The following is a 25,893-nucleotide window of genomic DNA, read 5'->3' on the forward strand; positions in this document are numbered from 1 at the left end:
TGCAGTAGACTTTACAGTGTCTTATCATGATCTAACCTCAAATCTGCAGTCACCAGCCTGGTCCTCCATGTGGGTAGCTGGAAGCAGAGCAGAAGTGCAAATACACAAAAACTAGACCAGGAAAAAAAATGGTTTTTTAACAATGACTCTGTTGGTCTCTTTGTCAGGAAACAGTGCCCGGATGTTGTGGCTTTTCTGTCATGCCCTTATGAAGGGGTGGTGGACTCTGTATACCAAAACCAGTATTAGACACTACTTCCAAATGTGTTCTGGTTAGCTATCTGAATGGCTTTTCACTGGGTCACCCGTTGACTCCAAGTACTTTCGAATGTGAGCAATTTCACACGGACTTGCCATCCTGCCCTTGGTGTGCAGATGAGATCAATTCTTCACTGAGGTCTTTTAAGATCATAAAGAGCTAAGTTTATGTTTTTTGCTATGTTGTCTATTACGCACAGATTTCGAAAGCCTCACATTGGACAGAACCAATGCATTTACAGAATTAACTAGGTTAGATCAGTCTGACAGTATTTAAGTTCCCTTCCAGCAACACAGTAAATAGGCTCACTGTCAAACCAAATGATGCATCTATGGCCCCTCTGTCTAAACCACACCATCTTGTTTGGGAACCATATTACCTGAGTAGGGGCCCTGTTTGTATTCAACTTGCATTTGTTTCTCTCTTCCAACCTCTCCCCGTGTAGCAATGAACAAAATATATTGACCTCTAGGGATATTACTTTAATAGCTGCATTTTCTCCAGGACCTAAACACACAGAATTAGAAAAACTTCAATTTATATAATTTTCAAGGTAATTTAAAGTTGAAACGAACTTTTTTGGACCTATATCTTTAGCGACTGGATTTTTAATAGCTTGGAAGTGCGTTGATGCTTGAAAACGTACATTTTTGGAAGGAAAAAGTTCAGAAATTGTGACCTACTTAACTTTTAGTGGATTGGACCACTGAGCCAAGAGGCGTGGTGACCACCCACTGGGGCGTCAGGCATGGTGTCATGATTGTCAAACTCCAAGCCGAGGGCAGTTATAATTAAGTGAAAATAATCACTATCGGAGCCAGAGAAATTCCAGAACCAGTCATGTGGGTTTAGCACCTACACTGCATTCCAGGTGAGCCTGTCCTGGTATCTGAAATCAAGCCTTGGCAGGCTGGGGATCTGACAGGTTTGTTGAATGAATTAGAACACCACACTGTCTCCTTCCATAATAAAATTCTTTCCTGCCCCCCAACCCTTACAAGCATAAGTGAAATCATTAGAAGGAACCATAATCCAAGGCCACCCTGGATTAGAATAGGTGGCTATAACAATAACAAAACCCCTTTACAGGAAATCCTATATTTGGAAAACCATTAGAAATAAATTCACGTGGCTGATTAGAATTCAGAAGCCCTAGCTACTGCCCTTTCCGTTTTAGACTCTGAGCTTAACTCTCAGTGGTATCAGCCTTAGTGAATCCAAACTGTGACCACAGAAAAAGACATTGAGAGACCAGAAGCCCAGCATGTGAGCCTCCAGTGCTCACCCCCCACTGACAGCTGCCTGCCCTGCTCTATTCTTCTCATTCCTCCACTTTCCATCAGAGAAGCCCGCGCACCTTGATTTTACTAATCGGTACCAATTCGAAATGCACTTAACGCGGTGTAAGAAGAGAAACGGCTATTCATTTTGTAGGACGGGAGGACCATTTGTTTTTGTTGTGGCAGTGAGGCCCTTGGTCTGGTGTGATGGTTCTTAGCTGGTGGGGCAGTGCCCCGAAAGCCGTTTTTGAGTCAAGTTTGTGAGCGTGGTTTGGTTATCATAACGATTGGAGGAGAGCTCGTGGAATTCAGGCGGGAAGGACAGGGATGCTAGTGACCTGCAGTGCATAGAAGAGTTTTGCACAGCAAAGACAGTGAAGAAATATTTGTGAGCTTATTGACATTCATGTAGGTTAAAAATACTGTTCATAATTACTGGGTTCCAGGATCTAATGCCTATGTCTATGTAAACATGAAGTTTCTTTTTATTTTTTTTTCCTGAGAGTGAGTATGTATTGATTTTTTAAGAATGAAACTATCAAGTACATTAAGGGATAATAGAACTCGGAGTCAGAACTCCCCCAGGAGGTGTGGGTGCTTCCAGACAACCCCCTGACAGCTGCCAGGCTGCTTGTGGTGTAGCCAACACCAGCACCTCATATTGGTGTCTGACTTTGCAGCTGTTGGATTCAAGGTGAAGTAAGTACACAATTAGGTTTTTTTTTCCCCCCTTCCTGGGTAGAAGAACCTGACCAATTACATATTTAGAAGCATGGTATTTTATTATTATTTACTTTTCTTCTCTTTCTCCTTTGTTATATAGTTAGGGAATTCTATTACTCCTTTTGAAATTAGGTATGTAGGTCAATATCTATAAATCTTATTATAGGATGGTGAAGGGAACACGACCAAACATTTGTTACAGGAGTGTTGGGTTCCATTGGCAATGGCAACCACTGAAATAGTCCTACTCGTGTCTCTGGTACTGTGATAAAGGTACCGTGAATATCCTTCATCAGCACAAGTGGGAGGCAGTATTATCTCAGTTTACAAATCAGAAGACTGAGGCTTGCTGAGTCAAAGTCATAAACATGCTTGTGGTTGGGAGCGGGCATTCAAACATGTGTAGGTCCAGTAACTCAGACCACACTTGCAACCACTCCACAGTTTGCTGCCAGTCAGATGTCTGCTGCTGCCTGATCATCAGCCAAAAGCAAGACCACATTCTCGTCCCCTGTAAAGGTTGCCCAGTCTGTACCTGAAGGCTCTCCATGGAGATCAGCCAACACCTACCCAGGAATGTCCCCCTTGAGGAAATCTGCACAGCGAACTTAAACAATGTAGTGTCCCTGAGGCTGAAGGTTCCCGACCAACATCAGAACCAAAACACACTCGATTTCCATTATTAATAACATTCAAAGTCAGTGATAGTGGGGCTGATTCTGTAATTGAGTGCGTTTACATTTGGAAAGAACACCAGAGACTTTTGTTTGGTGAAGTAGTAACGGAACTAATGAGGCTCAGACAGACTGCCTCCCCAGGAGGGTGGGAGAGGAACATTCCACAATAATCCATGTTGGGTAACTCGTCCAGAAAGGAAGGTCCTCTTCACCCCCAGCTGCCAGGGACAGGGCTAGTGAATTAGGCCTCATCCTCCATCTCCCCAGAGTGGCAAGGCTATGCACACTGGGGACATCCCCTCCATCACTGCGCCTCCCTGGGCTCCTGGTGGGAACTGACACCCATCGTGACTGGTGCTACTGCTACGAGCTGGACTGGCCCATGTGTCAGATTGATACCAGGCAGCTTTCTCTTTCTTCACTCTTACTCCTTTCCCTTTTCTCCTAAATATCATTACTATTGCTTGTCCTCAGGTAGATATTTTTCAATTGTTACATTTTTTAGAAAAACTCCAAAGGCAGTATTTTTCAGTATGATAGAAAGAGCAACTTTGGAAAGAAACACCAGGCTTGATGAGTGATTTCTGCCTCCTTTGACCTGTTGACCTCTGGGGTGGAGGGTTGTCCTTCACTGCCTGCTAAGTATTTCATCCAGCATCCAAGATGAGTAGCAATGACATGACCTTCGATAATGTTCACGTTATCTTCCAGGCCCTATGTTCCTCTGCCAGCTCTTGCCTTGGGTGAGATCCTTACCTTCTTTGTGCCTCCGTTTCTCATCTGTAAAATGGAGAAATAACAGTGCTTCATAAGGTAGTTGTTACTGATTAGCTGAAATAAAAACACGTAGAACAATACATAGCACATAGTAAGTGCTCAGTAAAGTGGTCTGATAGTGGTAATAATCATAGTGGTTGTAAAAGTAGATTAGTCATAGATGCTCACAACAGTCTTGAACAGTTTTGCAGAATTTAAGTGGCTGTACTGTGAAGAACCATTCAGCTAACAATGGGTAGAAACTGAAGTCCTCTAAACCGGAGTCCATGACCCATGGCACTGCCGACCTTTCGGTCTGCGTAACTCTTTGTTGTGGGGCAGTTCTGTGCATTGGAGGCCATGAGGCAGTATCCCTCATCTCTGCCCTCTGGATGCCAGCTACACACCTCATGTTGTGACAACCAAAAACGTCTTTTCAAAATTGCCAAATATCCCTGGGGATGAGAGTTATGTGCAAAATTGCCTCTGTTTGAGACCCACCGGTGGAAACCAATATTCTGTCTTTTTCACTATCCTCATCATGAAGGAAAATCCTCTTTTATATTTTCCTAAACAGATGAGCTAAGTGATGAGGCATTTCTTTATTTTAGAAAAGAAGCATTTGCTTTCCAACTCCCAAACTACGTAATTACTTTAAATAATCAGCTTTGTGGGTGTAATCAAAGCCCAATTCAATTAAAATAAATAATGATATGCAGCTAGGAAAATGTCCCTCTGGTCAGTGATTACAATAAATACACTTTGTTCTTTCAAATTCTCTGGCTGACACCCTGGGAATGAAGGCAGTCCTGAGGAGATACTGGGCTCTCCCAGTCCTGAGGGCTGCCTGGGCTCCACATGCTGCTGCAACTGTAGGAAGAAATGAAGGTTTGGAGGAGAATGCTGATTTTCTGTACAGAGTGTTATCAGAGCATCTCTCTTCCGTAGCTTAAAGGAAAGGATACTTTCTCATATTTATTTAAAATTTTAATTTTCAAAAGTGGGACGTTTCCTGGAGGATCCATGCTGTCTCCTCTTTCTTATCACCAAGGTTTTTAATTTTCAAAAGTGGGACGTTTCCTGGAGGATCCATGCTGTCTCCTCTTTCTTATCACCAAGGTTTCCTAGCCAATCATGTCACCCTTTTCCTGCATGGGCACCCAGGATGACATCTGGCCTCTGGGTAGGGTCTGTCTGGAGCCACAGGAATTTGTTACCGAGTCCAATCTTGTTCTGCTCATTGCATGGCAGGCCAGTACATCAGGAGACAAGGTGTCGGGGCAAGGAATAATGACTTTATTCAGAAAACCAGGAGACTGAGAAGATGGGGACCATCTTACCCAAGTCAGAATTCAAGCTCCTTTTATACCAAAACGGAGGAGGGGTGTGGTTGTTGTTGCAAACTTCTTGGTGTCGGAATCCTTTGTTCATAGGTCAGGTCACAATGTTTCTATAAACCTCCAACAAGACAAATGTTATTCTCTGTTCTGCAAGGTTTTATTGCTATATGAATGGAAAAGTGTTATACCCTTAAACGTCAGAGGCTTGAGAATGGGCTCTCCTGTACATTTCAGGTTTAGGCAACATTCTTTTACAAAAGGTGTAGAACCAGCATGACTCAGCACAGGAAACAGTGCAGGGTTAGAGCCCTAAAAGAACGGATCTAATGTGGAGTCCAATTTGTTCTTCCTTATTACAAATTCCCATCACCCTTTGGGGGCAGGTTTTCCCACCTGCTTTTCTTCAGGACAACACAGGGCAGGTGACACCTGAGAAGCATTGCTGAGTGGTGTTATTTGCCTCTAACGGGAGAATCATAAACCCACTTGATGTTTTACGTGATGTAGCCAACAGTGAGGACCAACTGTTTCTCACCTTTACCCTTAAAGCTCTAAACGTGCTCGTGCCAGGTGTCTCTCTAAAGCTTTCCTGCTAATCTGCTGGCATCCTGCACCTCCTGTCCTCCTGTTCCTTTTGTAGGCAGGTGACGAGTTCAGTCTCCTCTGGCAGGTTTTCCTGTTCTTTTGGAGGTTGCTTCACCCCAGGAAGTCCCAGAAACTGCATATTGTGCTTAAGTGGCGGAAGTTTCCCTCCGATGGTGGTTTCCTTTTGTCCACTTTCTTTCCTTGAATGTGTTTAGGTTCCAGGCACCATCAGGCAGGGGAGATGAGCACTTTGAGGCTAGCTGTGTTGAGATTTACCCATTTTACAGATGAGGAAACAGATACAGAGAGATTTAACAGGGTGCAGGCTCTCATACCTATGAAAGAGAAGAAAACCTAGATTCCAATTCGAGCAGGCTAACCTGAGGGTCCCCGCTCTGTGCTCACACTCTCCTGCCCTGACCACCTCCCCACATGGACATCACCAGCTCTACCCACAGCTATTGCAGACACGCCCAGAACACAAATCCTCCATCACCTTGCATCAGCCTAATCTAATCACAACTGTTTGTCAGAAACCTAAACCACCCATGTTTCATCGATCTTCCATTATCATCAAAACTTAGTGGTGTGGGGAGTCCCTCTGGGTTTACTGCCTCTTTGAAATGACGTTGACTCCCAGACTTCCTTCCTCTCAGTCGATTTCACCCCAGATAAGGATGGAATGATAAGGCTTTCTTTAGGTTTCCCTGGATCATTCTAAGAGAATTAGGCCAAGCAAACACCCATCAGAGACCTTGAAACTCAGGGTAAATCACAACACAGCTAGCCTCCTGAAGAAGAGGGGAAGGGAGAGAGAAAAAAAAAGGGAGAGAGAAAGGAAAGGTAGAGAGAGCTGACTCTGTGAGAGCCCAGCTCCGGCCTCTGAGCCATTGCTGTCCAGCTCCTCTTTCCGTTCTGTCACCTACCACCCTTCCTTCCTGGAGTCAGTATATTCCCTTCTGCTTAATCATGTTTGAGTTGCATCTTGGTCCTATGAACCAGCTGGAGATCAGACCTCAAAAAAAGGGCCCACAAACTCCATCAGGACCATGGCAGTGACAATGTCTTGCTCATTGTTATGATGCCAGGGTCTCGCCCAGCACCTGGCTTGGACAGCAGAGCTGCCCGTTCCTTGGAGAAGGAGAACTCCTGATGTCAGAACTGTGACCCCTTCTCCTGGGGTCTTACTTTGGTCACTTACTGGAACCAGAAAACAAATTCTTGTTTTCTGTAAGCTGAGCCACCTGGGACATTCAGAATGGGTGACTGTGGATGCCACCAAGTGTAGGATTCACTGATAGCCCAAAGCCATCTGGTCATTGCCCTCTTCTATTCTCATGGGAATAGTTTCCTCCTAGTGCCTTTGGAGGGGGTGTTTCTTTTGTAAATTTGAAGTAGGATCCATATTCTCTTATTCCATAGATTTCTTTTAACTAACTCTTTAAAAATAGCTCTCCCTTGCATATATACATCTTCTTTTAATTTTTTTATAAATCTTTACACCTTCTTTCATCTTAACCTCGCCATAACTAGCAAAGTAGTGGGGCAATTTTGAACACTAGTGCAAACACAGATGAGACATTGATGCTTGGAGTCCGCTAGTGAAGCCATCAAGGGTTAAACGTCTGGGCTCCCTTTGTCCCCAGCTGGACACAGGCATGGCAGCAATGACAGTGCTGAAGTGTGAGTAGCCTAAGAAGACAGGATGTGTTTAAGTGCCCTGTCCACTCTGTGTTTTACTAGAAAGTGTTTTAATGCTTTAAATAGACTTTGGAGGTCAGCTTCCAGGAGCCCAAAAGATCAGATCATCTTTTCCGGAATAGCAGCAGCCTACCCTCGAGGAATGGGTCTGGGACACAGGGATGTAAGCCAAGCATCCTCTGTCATTCTGACACCTTTATTAATGTGCCGTGGTAAGGAATGAAATAATCTATTCATACATGTTTTAGCTAAGCCTGGAATATACATTTTTAAGTCAGGAGGAGGGGAGGGAGTTGAGTAGAGAAAAAAACAAAAAGCTAAAGGGAACTAAAAAAAAAAATCTGGATAGACTTTGCAACCATAAATGGTAAAACTAACCCTGTTGCACTGCCAGCTACAAGAACAGCCGAGGAAGGTTTTGATTTACAGGAACAGCTCAGCAAGGGCCTTGTAGAGAGCTTCATGCCTGCTATAAAAATGTGATTAGCTATAAAACAGAGAGCTTTAACAAGAAAATTTAAGCATAGGCAACAGACCGACTCAAAAGTAAACAAAAAAACAGAAATTACTGCCTTCGTGGCTAACCCAAGTCGATAAAGGCCAGGATTAGGGGAATTCTTTTTCAGACTTGTGATATAATTAATAACTTCTAACTTTTAGATTCAAAGGAAATAAAAAGGAAAGATGACCTTGAACTTTACAAATGACTTCCATCTGCCTTTCATCTGCGGCTTTTGCATTTGAGGTGTGCATAGTCCTAAAGCATGAAAAAGAGTCCTCTCAAAGAACAACTCCCCGTTTCAGACTCTCCCTGGACACCCAGGCTGGGAGGAAATAAAAGTGGGAGCATTCAGGGCCTCGGGAGGGGAGAGTGTTTAAGTCTGCAAGTCCCCCAACTCCAGGGCTCTTTGCAGCCTGTCCCCGCTTGCTTTGTAGCAAGTCTGCAATATGCCCCTGCACTGTGTTGAAGGTCTTTGGCCAGAGGCCGAATCAGTTCCAAATGATGGTCCTTTTGAGAACAAGGGGCCCTCCTAAGTTTGTCTGAAGAGGTCCATTGACTGATTATGAATATGAATATGTAGTTAAAGTATTTGCACATCTAGGGCAAGCACCGGGGTGATTTCTTACATCACAACAGCTGTGATCTGTGGATTTCTCACTGTGTGTCGGTCATCATGAAGAGTACTTTGTATGGATTATCTCTGTGTCTCCCAACAAATACTCTCAAGTAAGTTTTATTATCTCCATGTTACAGATGGGAAAATCATAGCCAGAGAGATTATTACACAACCAATAAAAGTTGGAGTTGGGATCAACCCAACCTGTCTGATTTCAGAACTCAAGCTCCTAGCCTCTATTCCAAAAAAGTGATGGTACTAATGACGGGCCCAGGGTTGGAGAGTCGAGCTTCAGTTGCAGTCTATTTCTCTGTCCTGCAAAATACCAGGTCTGCTTCTGTTCTTTGCTTAAACCTGATGTAATTGCAGTGCAGAAATCTTTGCAAGATTTCTGCATAAAAGGCATGCAGAAAGAGTCCTCAGGCCAAGCACAAGGTTCCCTTTGTATCTTTTTGCCACCCCTCATCCTTTGTGCCTCTATTTCTTTTTTTTAAAATATTTCAAAAAATTTAATTAATTAATTTATTTATTATTGAAGTATAGTCCATTACAATGTGTCAATTTCTGATGTACAGCACAATGCCTCAGTCATGCATACACATACTTATGTTCGTTTTTTCTTCCCCCTGTTTCTTATCCTTGTCCTCCTGAGTACGTTTGGCCCCAAATTCTTGCTGTCTGGGAATGAAACCCTGCTTTATTGGAATATGTATGGCATGCTGGGGTTAACTGCAATTTCAAGTTCTTCCATCATTCCAGAAAACACTAGTACATTTTACTGCCTCAGAATACATAATTTAGTATTTTTTAAGCATGAAATGATCATCGTCATGCTTTAAAGTTGTAGTTGTCTTTCTAAATGTCAGTTTTCTCTCTGCAGTGTTACACATTGGGCTTGAAAGGGAGGAAAGGGATTGTTTTAAATTAGAAGGGTTTCCAGACACATTCTAGAATTTAAAATAAATAAAATCATGATGTGACCTGGTTTTTTTTCAATTACTCTTTGTCCTATAAGTTGAATCTCCACCTAGTCATTGATTAAGACAATCCTCTGCTCGCCACGTGTACAAACGTAATTTTCTACTGTAATCATCCCATGCAACTGTCTCCAGCTTCATTAGGATACCACTTGTGGTATAATTTTACCAATATTGGAGTTTTAAAAGGAGTTTTCTATTAAAAGGTATCCTTTTAACATGGCTTTATAAACTAGAGCGGATTTTTCCTTTTCAAAATGGCTTCAATGCTGATTTCTGTTAGAATGAGATCTATATTAATTCTAAGATGGGCATTGAGAGCCTGTAGAACCATTCCCTCTTCCTGGAATCTCATCCTCTTCATGGGATGAATGCTAGTTTCAATTAGGGATCCCTTCTTTGGAGGCCTTTTCTCCATCCTGCATGGCTTCAGTGCCCACTGTACCCTTTTCCATGCACCTGTGTACCTTTATCATGCCAATTTTGCCCTTACATGTGAAGGTTTGTTTAAGTTTTATATCTCCATTGTTTAGCAAATAGTTAGATAGTCAATGAATATTTCTGTTGAGTGAGTGAATGAATGAATAGGCTTTTACCAAAAAAGCAGAGCATGCAGGATAAACTTACTGGTAACTCAGCACGAGGCAGGTTATGGGAAGATCTGTAAGTTGCAGGCACCATGTTATCGAGATCGATTTAAGTGTGAGATCCTGCCCTCCAGGGGACCTGAGTGATTTCTGAAGTTGGTATTTCTGTTGGGCCATAGGGAATAGATCCTCTCTGGTTAGGTGAAGATTGACGGAGAAATAATGCCAGGACCAAGTGATGATAAAACTGCAAGGTCTAGGAAGTCTAAAAGTGTAACACAAATTCAAGAATAGAACGTGAGTGGAAGAGAGAAACTCATCGAGGAAGACTGAGCGAAGGATACTTTTTGGTGACACATTTGAAAGGGTCTGAAGCGTCTGACCAAGAAGTTACATTTAATTTTGAAGGCAACTGGAGAGCAAACGTAAGTTTTTGAGCCAACGAATGATAAGATTGAAAAAGTGCTATGAGATTAATATAACAATAGTGTGTAGTATCTCTAGGGATAATAAGAAGTTGAATGAGCAGAGAAATCTCCTCACAGTCTATTTCTAGATTCTAGGCTTGAGGTAAGGAGACATAAATTGGAAGTGGGGAGAGTGGGGGGAGTGGGGACAGAATGCTGGAGGTGACAAAAACATTTTTCTTAAGAGTTAGCAGACTATCTATATACACAAAGCTTAATTAAGCTATCAGAGAGACTCATTTGCCTCTCTCTTATCTTAAAAAACTTTCCTGAAAAGCAAAATTGTGAAATACTGCCTTTTTCTTTTCCTCATAATGTGTTTAAAAATGAGCAAAGAAATCAAATTTCTACTTTAAAGCCAATGCTGTTTTGGATTTTATAAAAACTAACCAGCATCCTAGAGCAAAGAACTAAAGAAATGCTATTTCCAAAATTTACCAATTATTTCCAACTTGTTATTAGGGTAAAATAGCAATATTCTCTTGAGACCTACCTCCTCACTTATATTTTAGAGGGAAATTTGGTGATGATTCAGAACACTTATAATAACATGGGAAGTTGCAATGTGAAAGCAAAATATTCCTTCCTGACTTTTAATGTGTTTTCCAGAAGTTGAGACACAGGGAATGTAAGTAGAAGCCAAGAAAAAAGCAATAGAAAGGGGGTCCTTTAATAAAAATCACTGAAAAACAGATCATCTGTAATTTCTTAAAAAAAATAACTGGTAGTTATTTTTTAAATGGTTATCAAGGATTATTATGAAAGCATGACAAATTCTAGAACAACGTAGAGTCAGTTCTCATTCTAACTTAGTAGCCATCACCTAAATCTAAATCTTGACTTTAACCTTGATTTCCAAGTTGCACATAAATTTTGCATATGCACATGTACATTTGGGGAGCACATTGACATTTTATTAGTTTATCCAAGGGGTCATCATGCCTAGTTAAGAACTTCAGAGCTAGGCTAGTGGTTCTAAAGAAAATCTCTTTTGTCTTTACTAGTCAATAATGAAATGAATGAAATGAAGATGGCGTGTTGTGTTTTTTTTGTAAATATAGAAGACTATTTTATTTGAAATAGTGATGATAGATTCTAGTTGACAATATTGTTGTCTCTAATTAAAAAAGGATTCACTTTCTTACTTTCACTTCTTTAAGATTCATAGAGCTCAAATGTGTTTGCTATACAGTGACTCATAATTAACATTATTGAGTTTGGTTACTGAAGAAGGAGTCTGGGCTGAAAGTGTACAGCAGTTTTCCACAACAAAGGTTAAATCAAAGAATTCCTTGAATAATGCTCAATTAACTCTGGATCAAGTTAATCTGCAAACTGTCTTCTTTTAGATAGGGTAGGAAAACTATTTATTTGCTAGAGCAGCCTAGCCTTCTTTTTAACTATGCAGATTCTTGTACTCTCCCTGCAGGGGGCTATGAGGTGGTAGGGCACAGAGGGACTCAGGAACATGCATTTTTTTCATTAAACATTCCCCAACTGGTTCTGAGGTAGGTGTGCTCAAATCATACTTTGATCATCACTGGACGAGGAGGTAAACTGTAGTTGTCCACGTGAGAGAGAAGGAACAGCCAGGTCTCTGTGAGGCTTGGGAAGGATCCTCTAGTAGAAGAACTTGACCCAGGTTGAAGGTCAACTTCTACCGTTCACTCCCTGAATCTTTTTCCTATTGTGTAATTGAGAGATACATTAGCTTCCTGGGCTGCCAGAACAAAGTGTACCGCAAGCCAGGTGACTTAAAACAATGGACAACAACTGGAGACTAGAGGTCCATCACGAAGGCGTCAGCAGGGCTGTTTCCCCTCTGAGCCTGCATGGAAAGCTTCTTTGTCCCTTCCTGGCCTCCAGTGATATCCATTGAGCCTTCGTGTTCCTTGGCTTGTAGCTGCAGTCACCCCGTTCTCTGCCTCTGTCACCCATGGTGGTCCCCCTGTCTCTTCTTGTTAAAGGACATCAGTCATATAGACTAAGGATCCTTTCCACTCCAGTATGACCTCATCTTTCCTAAACCAATCACCTCTGCAAAAATCCTACTTCCCAATACAGGTCACATTCTGAAGTCCTGGAAGTTAGGATCTCCACTTATCTTTTTGGAAGACACAATTTGCCCATTGCAGAAGGAGGAAGGGGGTGGGCTCGAAAAGGTCAGGGGTTCTGAAATCAGAGTCAGTGACTGGTTCAGCATGACTCTTTAAAGGTCTCTTGAGAAACAAGCTAAAATTACAGGTTTCTTTAACTCGACCTCCAGAGTCTAACTTAGGAAGTATGAGATTGTGCCTTGGGATCTGTATTAATTACCACTTTGCAGGAAATACCCTCTCTGAGGGACCCTACCAGAAGCAGCCACTTAACTGCTGTTTTACTGAATGTACTGGGTAAATGATAAGTTAGGACTCCATAAAACTTATGCAGTAAGCACGTGTAACTACGTGCAGTGTCTTCACAGTGCTCTGCTCCCACGCGGCCCTCTGTTTCGGCCGGGGCAGGTAAGTGGTGTTCACACATTACACTTGTTTACTTAATCGTCCCATGCTCTTAAAGAAAATTAAAGCTTCTCTTAAGAACAGTTTTTTATAAAATTAAGCACAGTTTTGATGTTTTCATTTTTCCACTATTTCATTATCAAAGGGATGATGAAAATTGGGTCATTTGCTCTCATTATGACTGTTTTCTTTTCATTAATCGGGGCAAAAGCTCTGCTTGAAGTGGAATCAAAATGCGAATACGAGCTCACCCGGGCCTCTGAGGGTTTCAAGAGGCCATGCATTTGATAAAAATGGCATGTTGAAAAGTCCGCCTTTCAAGCTAGAATACAGATAAAATAGAGATGGACTGAAGCGAATGGAGCTCTTCGCTGCAGACACGCTCAATAATACATATGTTGTTAATCCCTGGTCGTTTCCAAGTAATTGCAGGCTTCTTCATGGAACCAATTTTCTGATTTGGGAGACTGAGATAATTCAAATTGCATGTCTTTAAGTAGGATAATAAGTGGAGTCTGCCAGTGCTTGTTTGCATAGCTGCTCATGCTGAAGGAAGGAATTGGACGATGTGTGACTTAAAACGATAGTTTTGTCATTTAGTCCTTTCTTTGGCAAGTGGGGTCACAGCAGTCTAAGTATGAACAAGTGTGTCTGGGGATTGCTGAGTTACATGTTGAGTGGAATTTATAATTTTTACTGTGTAGTTGGCTGTGTCAAGTAATGCATTTAAAAAAAAAGCAAATGTGGTTGATATGTGAACAATTTATAATCCGTGCATAGTTTCCTTTGAGTTTTTTACTTACACTTGTGGTCCAGTGGGACTTTTTCTCTACAGTGTCATTGTCACTGATCTGCATTTAGTTTGCAATATTCCATCCAGTATATTTGCCTCTCTGGTGATGTTGCGTGTAAAATGAGGTACAGATTTTTGATGATTCCTTGCCAGTCTGGTCCACAAAGTATTTTGCCTGAATTATTGTCTCATAGAAAGCATTTTTATATGAATTCCCAAATATTTTAATGTTTGTATGGCATGTATGGATCTAGATTTAGGAGGAGTGTGACCGGATGCAGATGATGTCTGTGAACTTTTCTCAAGGTCAAGTTGAAGATAGAGAGAAATTATTTCTGAACTTTTTTTGGGGAGTATAGTTGATGTACAATTTTGTGTTCATTACAGGTATATAGCAAAGTGATTCGGTTATACATATATGTATATATCTATATTCTTTTAAAATTCTTTTCCATTATACTTCATTATAATATATTTAATATAATTCCTGTGCAATACAGTAAATCCTTGTTGTTTACCTATTTTATATATGGTAGGGTGCCTCTATTAATCCCATACTCCCTGTTTATCCCTCCCCACTCCCCCTTTAGTAACCATAACTTTGTTTTCTACAAGAAATACTGTTTCTTTTCATCATATCTTTTTGGTTCGTCCAGCGTCCACTAAGACTGAAGCCTTGATTTCCAGATTATTAGAGAAGGGTTGCATATTCTCTTGAGAGATCTACTATTGTTTGTGTCTCTGGGTCAATAGTCATCAAAGAGAAGTATGAGAATCTAAGCTGAATAACACTCCAATAGTCCAAAGACTAGCGATGACATCCCATGTAAATATTCAGACCTTCACTGGAAAACGGTAGTTTCAGGCAGAGTAGCACATATATTATCATTCAGTCTCAGAATTTACCGGCTGTTCCTCATCAAGTCGTTGGGTTTTCTCACTTGTAATGGTTTCCTTTTGGCTACAGCTTATGTTTACTGCCGTGCTTCAGTTCTCGCATTTGTGTACTAACCAATTAATTAATGTAAAAATAGTTCTCAAATATTTACTGCCTGGCTGCACACACTCAGGTTAAACAACTTAAGAGAAACTCTCAGTTTAATTGAGGAGCTAGATCCAGGGGGAGAAAATTCCATTGTTGGAATATGATAATTGGTACAGTATAGCACAAGGGCGCGATGTGAAAAAGAATGCGTGAGAAAGAAAGTAACAAGAAATCCACGGGTTGTAAGATACTCCTCGTGAAACTGGGCGATTATAATGAAGATGTTCTTCAAACTATTTATTCCTTTACTGTGTATTTACTGAGCATTTCTATGTGTCGGACATTGTGCTGACAAGGACAGGAATGTGGATGGACCTTAAGACTCCCAGGTTGGGAGGAAGATAGTTAAGTGGATGGAACATCACAGCCTTGGGAAGGAGCTGCCCCAGAGAATGGAGGGCAGTACCCTGGAGCATAGAGGCAGGCGCGCTTGAGGAGTAAAGAAAGTGAGGTCCATGGAGACGAGCACAAATAAAAATGGGGTCATTGAAAGAGATGAGGGATCCTCACAGAAACTAACGCAGAGGGTGTCTGGCCTCCAGAGAACGGGACTTGGTATAGTGTGCTGAGGCCAGAAGCTAGGTGGAAATAAATAGGTGCTGATTCTGAAGGATGTGACCTATTTGATTCAAAAGTGGAAGTGCTGGAATTTTATTTTAATAGTATAATTTTTTTATAAGATAATGTCCAATTCAGTCTCCTAAGTGACAGTGAGCTCACTGTAACTCAAAAAGTATATAACTTTAATGGCCTGGAGACATATGATAACAAATGCAATTATATTTTCCCCCAGAACACAAGGATATGACCACCTTATATTGTGCACGGCAGATAAACAAGGTCACACTCAGGCAGTGGCAGGTCCTGGTTTATTCCATCAGCCCTGAGGGGTAAGCTGGCATTGCAGTGACACTTGACTCCACTGTGTCCTCCGTCCTTCAGTGGCCTGGATTCCTGCTCCTTTTGCTGCTCCTGCTGGTTCTGGGCGGAGTGTGGCAAAATATGCTGAGAGTACAGTGAGATGAGTTAACAGAGAGGAGGAAGAGGACAAAGACAGCAGCTCTTTCTGGAGGGGGAAGAGGTCACTCTTCAGGGCATCCAGTTGAAATTTTGCTTGTGCTGCCCAGGAACTTGGTGACTTAGGGAAATCCTTCAGTCTCTCAGGACCTCAGTTCCTTATTTATAAAATGAGAGACTGTCATGATGGCCTCTCTAACTTTGATATTCAAAGACTCCAAGTTCTGTAATTCAATGGCAGGACTCTTTTTATTGCTCGCTTGCTTTCTTGCTTGCTTGCTTGCTTGCTTGCTTTCTCTCCTTTTCTTTCTTTCTTCCTTTCTTCTTTTCTTCCTTTCTTCTTTCCTTTCTTTCCTTTTTTTTCCGTTCTTTCTATGTGAGTTACAGAAACTATAAAACTATAACATATGTATTTTGACCTTTGAATCTAAGGCAATTCTTTTAGGTAAAAAAGTTTTCTTTGAGATGATTCAGGTAGAACCTTCACCTTTGACAGGAATTTAAAAAAAAAATTTTGTTTGTTTTGTTTTGAGGGGGAAGGTAATTAGGGTTGTTTATTTATTTTTATTTAATGGAGGTACTGGGGATTAAACCCATGGCCTCATGCATGATAAGCATGTGCTCTACCACTGAGCTATACCCACCCTCCCCCGACATGGGGATTCTGAAAGACAATTACAGAAAACAGCTGTAATGCAGAACTCCATGTGGTAATTTCAAATCCAAGAATTAGATTCAAATCTTCTGACAGTTTTCCATCTCCCATCAGTCGTGTCCAAGATACAGCATTTCTTCTGTTTCATCCCTTAGTTGGAGTTAAATTCTTCTGGAGACTAGGCTGCATATTTTTATTTATTTTTTAAATCCAGAATGCTCTTTGTCATCTGACAGAGTAACATATTAAACTGCTTAAAATGCTTTGTGAATGAAATCACATGTCTGAAACGCTGTGTCCATTACGAGAGCTCTCCAAGGGCAGGCTTGTGTTTGTTCAGTCCCCTTTGTCCTTTTTGTCTTACCTAGTTTCTCATCCCCAGGCTTTTTCTCTCTCTTCAATCCCAGTAGTGATCTTAGGCATAAAGCAGATTTCTATGCAAAGGCAGTTTGTTCAAATTGGTAGGGTGGATTACATAAAAAAAAAAAAAATTATTTGGGCATTTTTTATCTGGTTTAAATGGATTAAAAAGAATCATGATGATCAGAGCTTCAGGGCTGCCCCCTCATCTGATTTTACATTCTCACAAGCTTCTGTGGTTGAAGGAAAATTGCATTGAATTTTCATAAACACATTATTATCTAACTCCCTCCCATCTTAACGTGTTTTGACATCAAATCCTTAAATATGTATTGACGATCTCCACGTGAGAGGCTAAGTAGTGTAACATGCACATTTAAGCTCATGTACACAAGAACATGAACCCACGAGGGCAGGAATTCCTTTTTGTTATTGTTACATTCCTTTTGTCTTCAACAGTGTTTGGCAAATTAAGTTGCTAACGAGATTAAATTAATGAATGTGAGAATAACCCACGTTCACAAGAGGATGAGAACGGTTCCTGTTTTGTACAGCTTGTGTCTGCAGCCCCTAGGACAGTGTCTGCCTCTCATTTGTTGAGTGAGTGAATGGACTTAAGGATTGGGTCCTGGTTGTTAAAGAGTTTACAGTCTGGTTTGGGAGACAGATTGGCAAAATAGTCAAGAGCAGTAATGTTTTGGGACCACAATGGAAAATTATCACAAAACAGTCATATTTTAATTGTCCAAATAATAACATAAATGATTGTTCTAGATATTCAAGGCTGGAAAATAATGTATGACATACACTACCCCTAAGACTTTGACTTTGCTGGATTATTTTTATTTATGTATGTACTGAATAAATCTTTACATGCCTCTATGGTCCAGGCAGTATATCAGGTGCTGGGGAGTCAACAGTGAATAAATAGATGTAGGTCTTGTGCAAATTGAACTCACAGTCAAATGGGGAAAACAGTCTAAAAAAGTAATAAATAAAATGAAAAATTTTGAAGGGAAAAATGAGAGGAGCTACCTCTGAAAGGCTAAATGAGAAGAGTGGAATCTTTGAGCTGAATTTAAGGAATCTACTTTTCAAAGAACATTCCAGGTAGATGAGGCTTTGTGTATAAAGGCCCTTAGTCTCTGAGGCTGTGAGGAATTCAGTCCCCAAGACAGCTGTTCTGGATGGGGATGAAGTGGCAGGTACCAAAGGATTTTGAACAGGAGGGCTTGGTTAATCAGTATACCATGATGGACATGATATAACGACTTTTTAAAGACATTCACCCTTGCTTACAAGTGGAGAATGGATTGTGGAGCCCAAGAATGGAAGTAGGCATTTTAATAGTTCATCAGAGGACTTGATTAAGGTAGCAGCAGTGAAGAACATGTGATCTGGAAGGATTTGAGGTCAAACTAAAGAATTTGCTGTTGGAAAAAAAAAGTGGAGGATGGCTAAGGGAAAAGGGGTCAAGGAGGAGTTCTAGCTTCCCGACTGAATTAAAGGGGGAAAGTGGGGTTCTTTATTGAGGTGGAAAATACCAGTGGAAAGAAACAAATCTGGGGTGGGGAAGCATGGATTCAATGGTGGACAAGTTAAGCTTGAGATATCTGCCAGGTAAACTCAGAGATGTGAAGTCAGAGCAGGGAACTAGACGTGTGAATGTGGATCTCAGAGGAAAGGTCTGAACTGATGATGTAGACAGGGGAGACCCCAACATGTTGAGGCCCCAGTGATGGAGAACCAGCCGGACATATGAATATTCCATGAATACTCATCATTGTACAGCGTTTGATACGTTGTAAGTTCTCAATTGATCGTTATCAATTAAATGAAATTTGTTCTGTAAATATATCCAAAGGTTTTGAGAGGCATCCAAACGAACACTCACTGTAACTGGCTACACCCTCAATCCTAAGATCAGTGTATGAAAATTATACAAATATTTTCAATATTCTTTATTACGTGCAAACTTCCAGAGTGAATTCCACCCTAAGGCAGACATTTAGGATTGGGACAGGGATTTCATCTGTTAATATTCTACTACGTTAAACAAAGCAGTTATCATGGTAAGTTTTCACGTTTCGGTGCACGTATCTCTCATTTTCAGTAAAGAATTGTTTGAAAAATTTAAAGAATAAAGATCTAATGTTTTTAAACTGAGCGCACTTAGGATGAACATATTACATGCTTGTTAGTGACACCTCCGCTGGGCAGGGATGTTGTCATTTGGCTCCGTTGCTGTACCATGGCATCCAAGGCCAAAGAAGGATGACCAGATTTTTGCACTTGCCAGGTTGAAGCCAGGAGCTTCATAAGGAATAGGAAGACTCTTTGTGATTCCCCAAACACTGTGGAATCAGAGGAGGCACAGCACCCTGGAGGGCTGCAGTGTGACAGTGGAGTTCCACAGAATGTTGTCACAAAGAAAGATTGAGCAACCATGAGAACGAATGGTTGACCTATGATTTTCTAGCGCCTTCGACATTAAAAACTATTGGTTGGATCTGTCAGAAATTATTTCCTCTTCAATATCCTTTTTCCCAGGATAATAATGTAGTGGGAGTCAGAAGGTAAACAGAAGTTAATTACAGAAATGGGTTTTATTGCTTATTTGCTAGTTATGTCTATAAACCATATAAAGTGGGTTTATGGGCAGGGTATAGACTGTGTCAGCCTGTCCACCATCCAGGGCTGCAGTCATCCAGCCTTTCTTAGCACAGATGTTTTTCTTGACCACCCCACCTTTGGGTATTGACTTCTCCTACTATTTCTGCCTCACTGAGTTGCCCTCCTCAAAGGGCTGTAGCACTTTTCCCGCCACTACAGAGTTTCCAAAGGAGAAACACGTGGTCCGTCTTGCTCTTGATGTACTGTATTAAAATATTTACTTTTCATTCATCTTCAACAGATAATTTTTGAGCACCTACTTTGACAGTTCTACAGAGGACCAAAGTGTAAAGTACAGACCACAGTCTGAGCCAGACTGAGTCGGGCCGGTTAGTATGCCCCAAGTCACATCAAGGCTTCTTGAAGCACCTTCATGCCCTCCAGTCCTCATGGGAGATCTTGCTTTAGTCGTGGTGGGAATGGATAAGTAGCCAGGAGTAATGACAGGGATTTCTTCTTTGTATGTCTCCAACCATCTACGTATCCACTGTGTGTGCTGCTTCTTCCATTTCCTCCCCCTTTACCTCTATTTCCTGTCCCACCTCTTTATCAGCATACTCTTTCCTTTTTATAGCTTTAATCTTGTTCTCTTCCTAAACTGGCAGACAGTTTTTGTTGGTATTTCTATGCCAACCTTTGACTATGCATTTCCCACAAGACTAAAGTGCTTTTCTGCTTCCAGTTTCTCTCTCCAGTCTACATCTCTTCACGCCTGGGACTGGGGTGGTGTCTGACTGGGGATGGTATCTGACTTGCCCTGGTCTCTAATCAAAAGAGCATAAATCTGACATCTGAAGACAAACCACAGTGCTATCCATTCTTTCCCAGCATCGTCTGCTTACTGTGGTATTTATACAATTAGCCCCATCTCTAGAGATGGAGGAGTCCAGACTATCACCTGGTACCCATTTCTCAGCTAATGGGACAGAGGCAGAAGCCTGTAGAACAAAAAGGTCTATTTCCAAATGAAAACTAGATATGCTGAATCCCAGTGGAGTCCTGAGTCCACTCTCTGCCCTGTGTCTTAGCAGGTATGGAAGGGTGCCTTTACGTAATTTTCTCTACTAATCAACTCCACCATTCCTTTACCTGGAAAATTAGTAATCCAAGTAAACTTCCATTACTGCAGCTAGAACTTACAACTTCTGGCATGCAAGGAGCCGGAGTGCCACGTTTAGTTACTGATGCCAACTATCATATTGCCTGACATCTCAGTGCTGGAGTTCTCTTTGCCAGTTTATTTTTGCTGTAGGGGATGAAAAATCAGTTATCAGATCCCCTGACCACTTGTGTAAATCTCCGGGACAATATCTTCAGAAGAAAACAGTTTATTTTTTCCTCTCTCACTTCAAGAAACCTGAGCCAATAATCAAATGTGCTTTTATTCTCAGTTCTATTCACGTGAATCCTCCAAGTTATGTCTTTTTCTTTGGGGTTTTATTTGTTTTCAAACCAGAAGAGCACTTTAAGTAAAGTTTATGGAATTTAAAAATGCCCAAGGCTTAGTAACACACTATTGGAATATTTGAATATCACTAAATTTGCAGCAATAAAGTTATGTGTTGTGGGTTTTTTGGCAAGGGATAAATGTTGGAGTTGTCCCAGGAAACGTTTTCTCACATAGTTGGTCATTGACTCAAATGGCACGTGTTCTGCAATCATACTTGCATGACATTGGTGGGTCTCTAGACACAGTTAGTTCCTTCTCACTGAATGATCAAGAATGTTTTTTAAATGCAGCACCTGCTCTCTGAAAGATGCTGGGGCCAAGACTGGAGAAGTCCCTGGGTCTTGACCACAAGGAACTTACAATCTAGTTGGGAAGTTAAGACATTACACTGTGGTCCCAAAGACATCATTAAAAATGTAAACACTGTCGTCTCTACCTTCAAAACATAAAGAGTCTGATTCCTGCTTATCACATCCATCGCTGCCACCTATCCTGTCCATTAAGCCACTGTCATCTCTCATCCCGAGGATTATTGCTGTAATCTCCCAAATGATATCTCTGCACTTCCACTGTTGCCCTCGTTAGCCTGTTCTCTACATAGTAATCAAGGTGATCCAGTTGAAGAATGAGTTGGATCATGCCAGTCCTCTGTTGAAAGCCCTTAGAAGCTCCTGGACCCACTTGGAGTAGAGCCAGTGTCCTTGCAATATCGATAAGATTCTACACACAATCCAGCCACACACTCCCTCTTTGACTCTCTGCTTTCAGCGTTTACCAGTTTTCCTCTGGCACACTCTGCTCCATCCACGCTCACCACTTTGCTCTTCTGGGAGTACACCGGGAAGGCCACTACCTCAGGGCCTTTGCACCTGCTGATCCTGCTGCCTGGAATCCTCTTTTGCCCAGATGACTACTCACCCCTCACATGTTCAGGTCTTCACTCACAGTGAGATCTTTTTAGGCCACATTATCTTAAATTGGGCTCTCATATGCACACACACACATGCGTGCTTTGATTTTTCTATATATATATCACCATGTGAAGCCGTAGTATTTCATGTATTGTCTTTCTTTTTCCTCAGTAGGAAGGAAGCTCTATGAAGGCAGTTTTTTTTACAGTTTTGTCTCCCATATCTTTAACACCTAGAATGGTGCCTGACACACAGTAAGTAGCTAATAAATATTTACTGAATGATTATTTTTATTTCACACATGAAGGGCTGTATTAGTTTCTTAGAGCTGCTGTAACGAAAGTGTCATGAATTGGATGGCTTAAAGCACAGCTGTATTGTCCACGGCTCTGGAGGATGGAAGTCTAAAATCAAGGTGTCTGCAGAGCCATGCTCCCTCTAAAACCTGTCCGGGAGAATCCTTACTTGCCTCTTCCAGCTTCAGGGAGCCTCAGGTGCTAACTTCAGCTGCAGCCCCTGAATCTTCTGCCTCCAATGTCACATGGCATTCTTTCCTCATTTGGAGTGGGGTGGAAGGAAAAACTCTTCCCTTAGTATGTGACCTCCCTTTTGCCTTTAAAATTTGACCAGACTAATATCCCATCAGCACAGCTCTGGTCCAGCATCTACTCTGACCAAAAAAACCTTCATCATCTATAAGTTGTCTAAATTCTCTAGTCTCAGATTTGAGGCTTTCCACATTTTATTAGCCATCCACCATCACATGACCTGTGACCAATCTAACGTGTAGGATTTGCTCCTCTCCATCAGTATCCTTTGCTGCATCCCTACACGTCTCTTGCACTTTTTCCTAGAACCCTTCTCCAGAGCAACCATTACTTAAAGCCTTTCCTGCTGTCTTTCATCCTAAGTCCAACTTCTCCATCTTCAAAGTGTGCGTGCAAGTTTACCCCTACCTTTTTGAAGACATTTATTGTTTCACACCCTGCTTGAAAGTATATGTGAATGAAGGTTTTGTCTCCTCTAAATTAGGATGATAAACATACCAGCAGTATTATTTTTTAGTTGATAAAACTTGTCAGAAGATTGTAGATTTAAATTTTAAGAAAATTTTTTTGTTCTGAATCAAAGAATCTGATGTTTCAAATGTAAGAACATGTTTTTCTTCAGTCGTTTTCTGAGACAGCAATGCACAATGATGAAATGAGGTTAAGAAGGGTGAGAAACAAGAATTAGGAAATGTGAAGAAAGTTCGGTGGATATTAAAAAAATCTATCATGACATGTAGCCATCTTTGTTTTTTGTGTTTCAAGCACCTACACTCTCTTTGGAAAATAAATTATTTTACATATTGTGGTTGGCAAAATGATGTCCTTCCAAAGATGGCCCTTATCCTAATTCCTGGAACCCATGAATATGTTAAGTTATATGGCAAAAGGGACCCTGCAGCTATGATTAAATTAAAGATCTTGAGATGGGAGATTATTCTGGGTTATCTGGCTGGATCCAAGATAACAACAAGGGTTCTTATTAAAAAAAAAAAAAAAAGAAGCAAGAGGATCAGACTCTGAGAAGGAGATGTAACAACAAAAACAGAGAAGAAAAAAGGGATCATGACGACAGAAGCAGAGAAAGAGACTGAAGCATTGGCTTTGAAGATAGAGGATGAGGCCATAAGCCAAAGAATGTAGGTGGCCTCTAGGCACTAGGAAATGAATTCTCCCCCAGAGCTTCCAGACGAATGCAGACCTGCTGACACCTAGGTTTTAGGACTTTTGACCCCCAGAACTGTAAGAGAATAAATTTGTGTTGTTTTGAGTCATTTAATTTACGGTAGTTTATTACAGTGGCAACAGAAAACTAACACAGATATTTTAAGGCTCCCACAATTAAAAGCAGAGACCAGGGATTGGCAATCTTTTCTATAAAGGACCAGATATTAAGTATTTTATGCTTTGTGGGCCATATGGTTTCTGTCACAATTGCTCAGCTCTGCCATGTAGCATGAAGGGAGCCAGAGACAATATGTAAATAAATGGATGTGGCTATGTTCCAATAAAACTTTATTTACAAAAATAGGCAATAGACTGGATTTGGCCCATGGGCTGTAGCTTGCTGATATGTGATGTAAACCAATGCCTCATCATTGTTTATTGTTTTAATTTATACTTCATCCTATTCTGGAATCTGATTCCTATTTTTATGTGCCACATGACCCACTGAACTAGATTCAGAACATTCAGCAATAGATCTGGAGCTGTCTCTCCAATTAGAAGCATTAAGATTTTATGTGTGAAGATGAAGGCCATTCTTAGCACCCTGTGGTTATCTTTAATTCCTCAGGACTTGCACATTGCAAGAATTGTATCCTAGAGGTGTAAATAAGAGTGCGAAATGACTCTGGCATGATTTGTTCAAGTGAGAAAACCATCCTGTATTGTCACAAAGCCTCCAGCATTTCTAATGCTAAGAATATGCACATCTCATGAAAATGTATTTTGTCAAGCACTGTCTACAGAGGATTAAACTAAACTGTAAAACCATGTTTTTGTGTACAGACTTTAGGATTGCTAATGCTCTTTTGTTTATAATTTCTCTCTGGGACATCTCTCTTGAGGCAAATGTTCCCTCAACAGAGGAGGTACTGGACAGACAGTGTGATTTTTAGCCAAAGAAATTGCTGCATGCAGGGATTCTTAATAGACTTGTGTTGTACTTCTCTTTCCTTTGTGAACCTGACCCCAAACATCTGTATAAATGTGGCAAGTTAAAACAGCCTGCTTAGACCTGGCTTGCCAAGTACAATTCTGTTTTCATCATGTTTATATCAGGATTACATGACATTGGCCCCCCTCCCGTGCCTGCTGGCTCCCTTCTTCTCTCTTCCTTGTTCATCTGCTGACCTCCAACCTTAACAGCTCATATCCAATCCTGCTCCGTCCCTGTTCAGGCCTTGCATCATCACTCCTTCCTCTGCAACTCCTCCTAACATCCTTCTGGTCTATATGTGGATTCGTTTATTCACGTCAGGTGAAGCTTTACTGTTACCATGATTTTTGCATACATCCTATAAAATTATAGAGGCTCTTATTCAGAATCAGCTTATCATTTTTATAGTTTATCAGTATAATATTTAATAAATATCTTTGGGCTTATTGATGGCTAGATTTGTTTTTTTACTTAATTTGACTCTTCTTTGGATTAAAAAAAATACTTTACTTTGAGAACACTTTTAGGTTTACAACAAAATTGAAAGGAAGGTACAGAGAAATCCCATATATACCCCCTGATCCCTCCAGATTTATGGCTTCCCCCATTATCAGCATCACTCACCAAAATGGTACATTTTTTACTAAGGATGAACCTACATTGACACATCATAATCACCCAAAGTCCATAGTTTATTTTAGGATTCACTCTGGGTATGTGCATTCTGTGTGGGTGGACACATATATAATGACATATATCCATCAGTATAATCTCAGAGTATTTTCACTGCCCTACAAATCCTCTTTGCTCTGTCTGTTCCTCTCCACCTCCACATCAACACACATACACTCCTGGACACCACTGGTCTTTTTATTGTCTCCATAGTTTTGCTTTTGTTTATTTTGTTTTGGTTTTTGTCCTATAGTTAAAATCATAGCAGGTAATCTTTTTAGATTGACTTCTTTCACCTAGTCATATGCATTTAAGTTTACTTCATGTCTTTTCATAGCTTGATAGCTCATTTCTTTTTTAGTGCTGAATAATATTCCATTGTCTGAGTGTATCATGGTTTATTTATGTATTCACTTACTGAAGGACATCTTGGTTGCTTCCAAGTTTTGGCAATTACAGATAAATCAGCCAGAAATGTTCAGGTGCAGATTTTTGTGTAGACAATAAGTTTTCAACTTCTTTGGGTAAATAACCAAGGATCACAATTTTGGGTTATATGGTAAGAGTAGGTTTATTGTGTAGGAAACTGCCAAATTATCTTCCAGAGAGGCTGTACCACTTTGCATTCCCAGCAGCA

At 40.9% G+C, this 25,893-nt stretch overlaps 1 protein-coding gene and 1 non-coding gene across 2 annotated transcripts in view; one reads left to right on the plus strand and one right to left on the minus strand.

Annotated features, from left to right (window-relative positions):
- FBXL7 (F-box and leucine rich repeat protein 7) overlaps positions 1–25,893 on the plus strand; it is a 385,298-nt gene that overhangs the window by 164,002 nt on the left and 195,403 nt on the right. The gene's annotated exons all lie outside the window — the stretch shown is intronic.
- Positions 16,399–16,470, minus strand: TRNAD-AUC. Its single transcript has one exon. It is a non-coding gene; the product is annotated as a tRNA-Asp (tRNA).

Source organism: Camelus ferus, chromosome 3, assembly GCF_009834535.1.
Source record: "Camelus ferus isolate YT-003-E chromosome 3, BCGSAC_Cfer_1.0, whole genome shotgun sequence".
In the NCBI taxonomy this organism is placed as follows: domain Eukaryota; kingdom Metazoa; phylum Chordata; class Mammalia; order Artiodactyla; family Camelidae; genus Camelus; species Camelus ferus.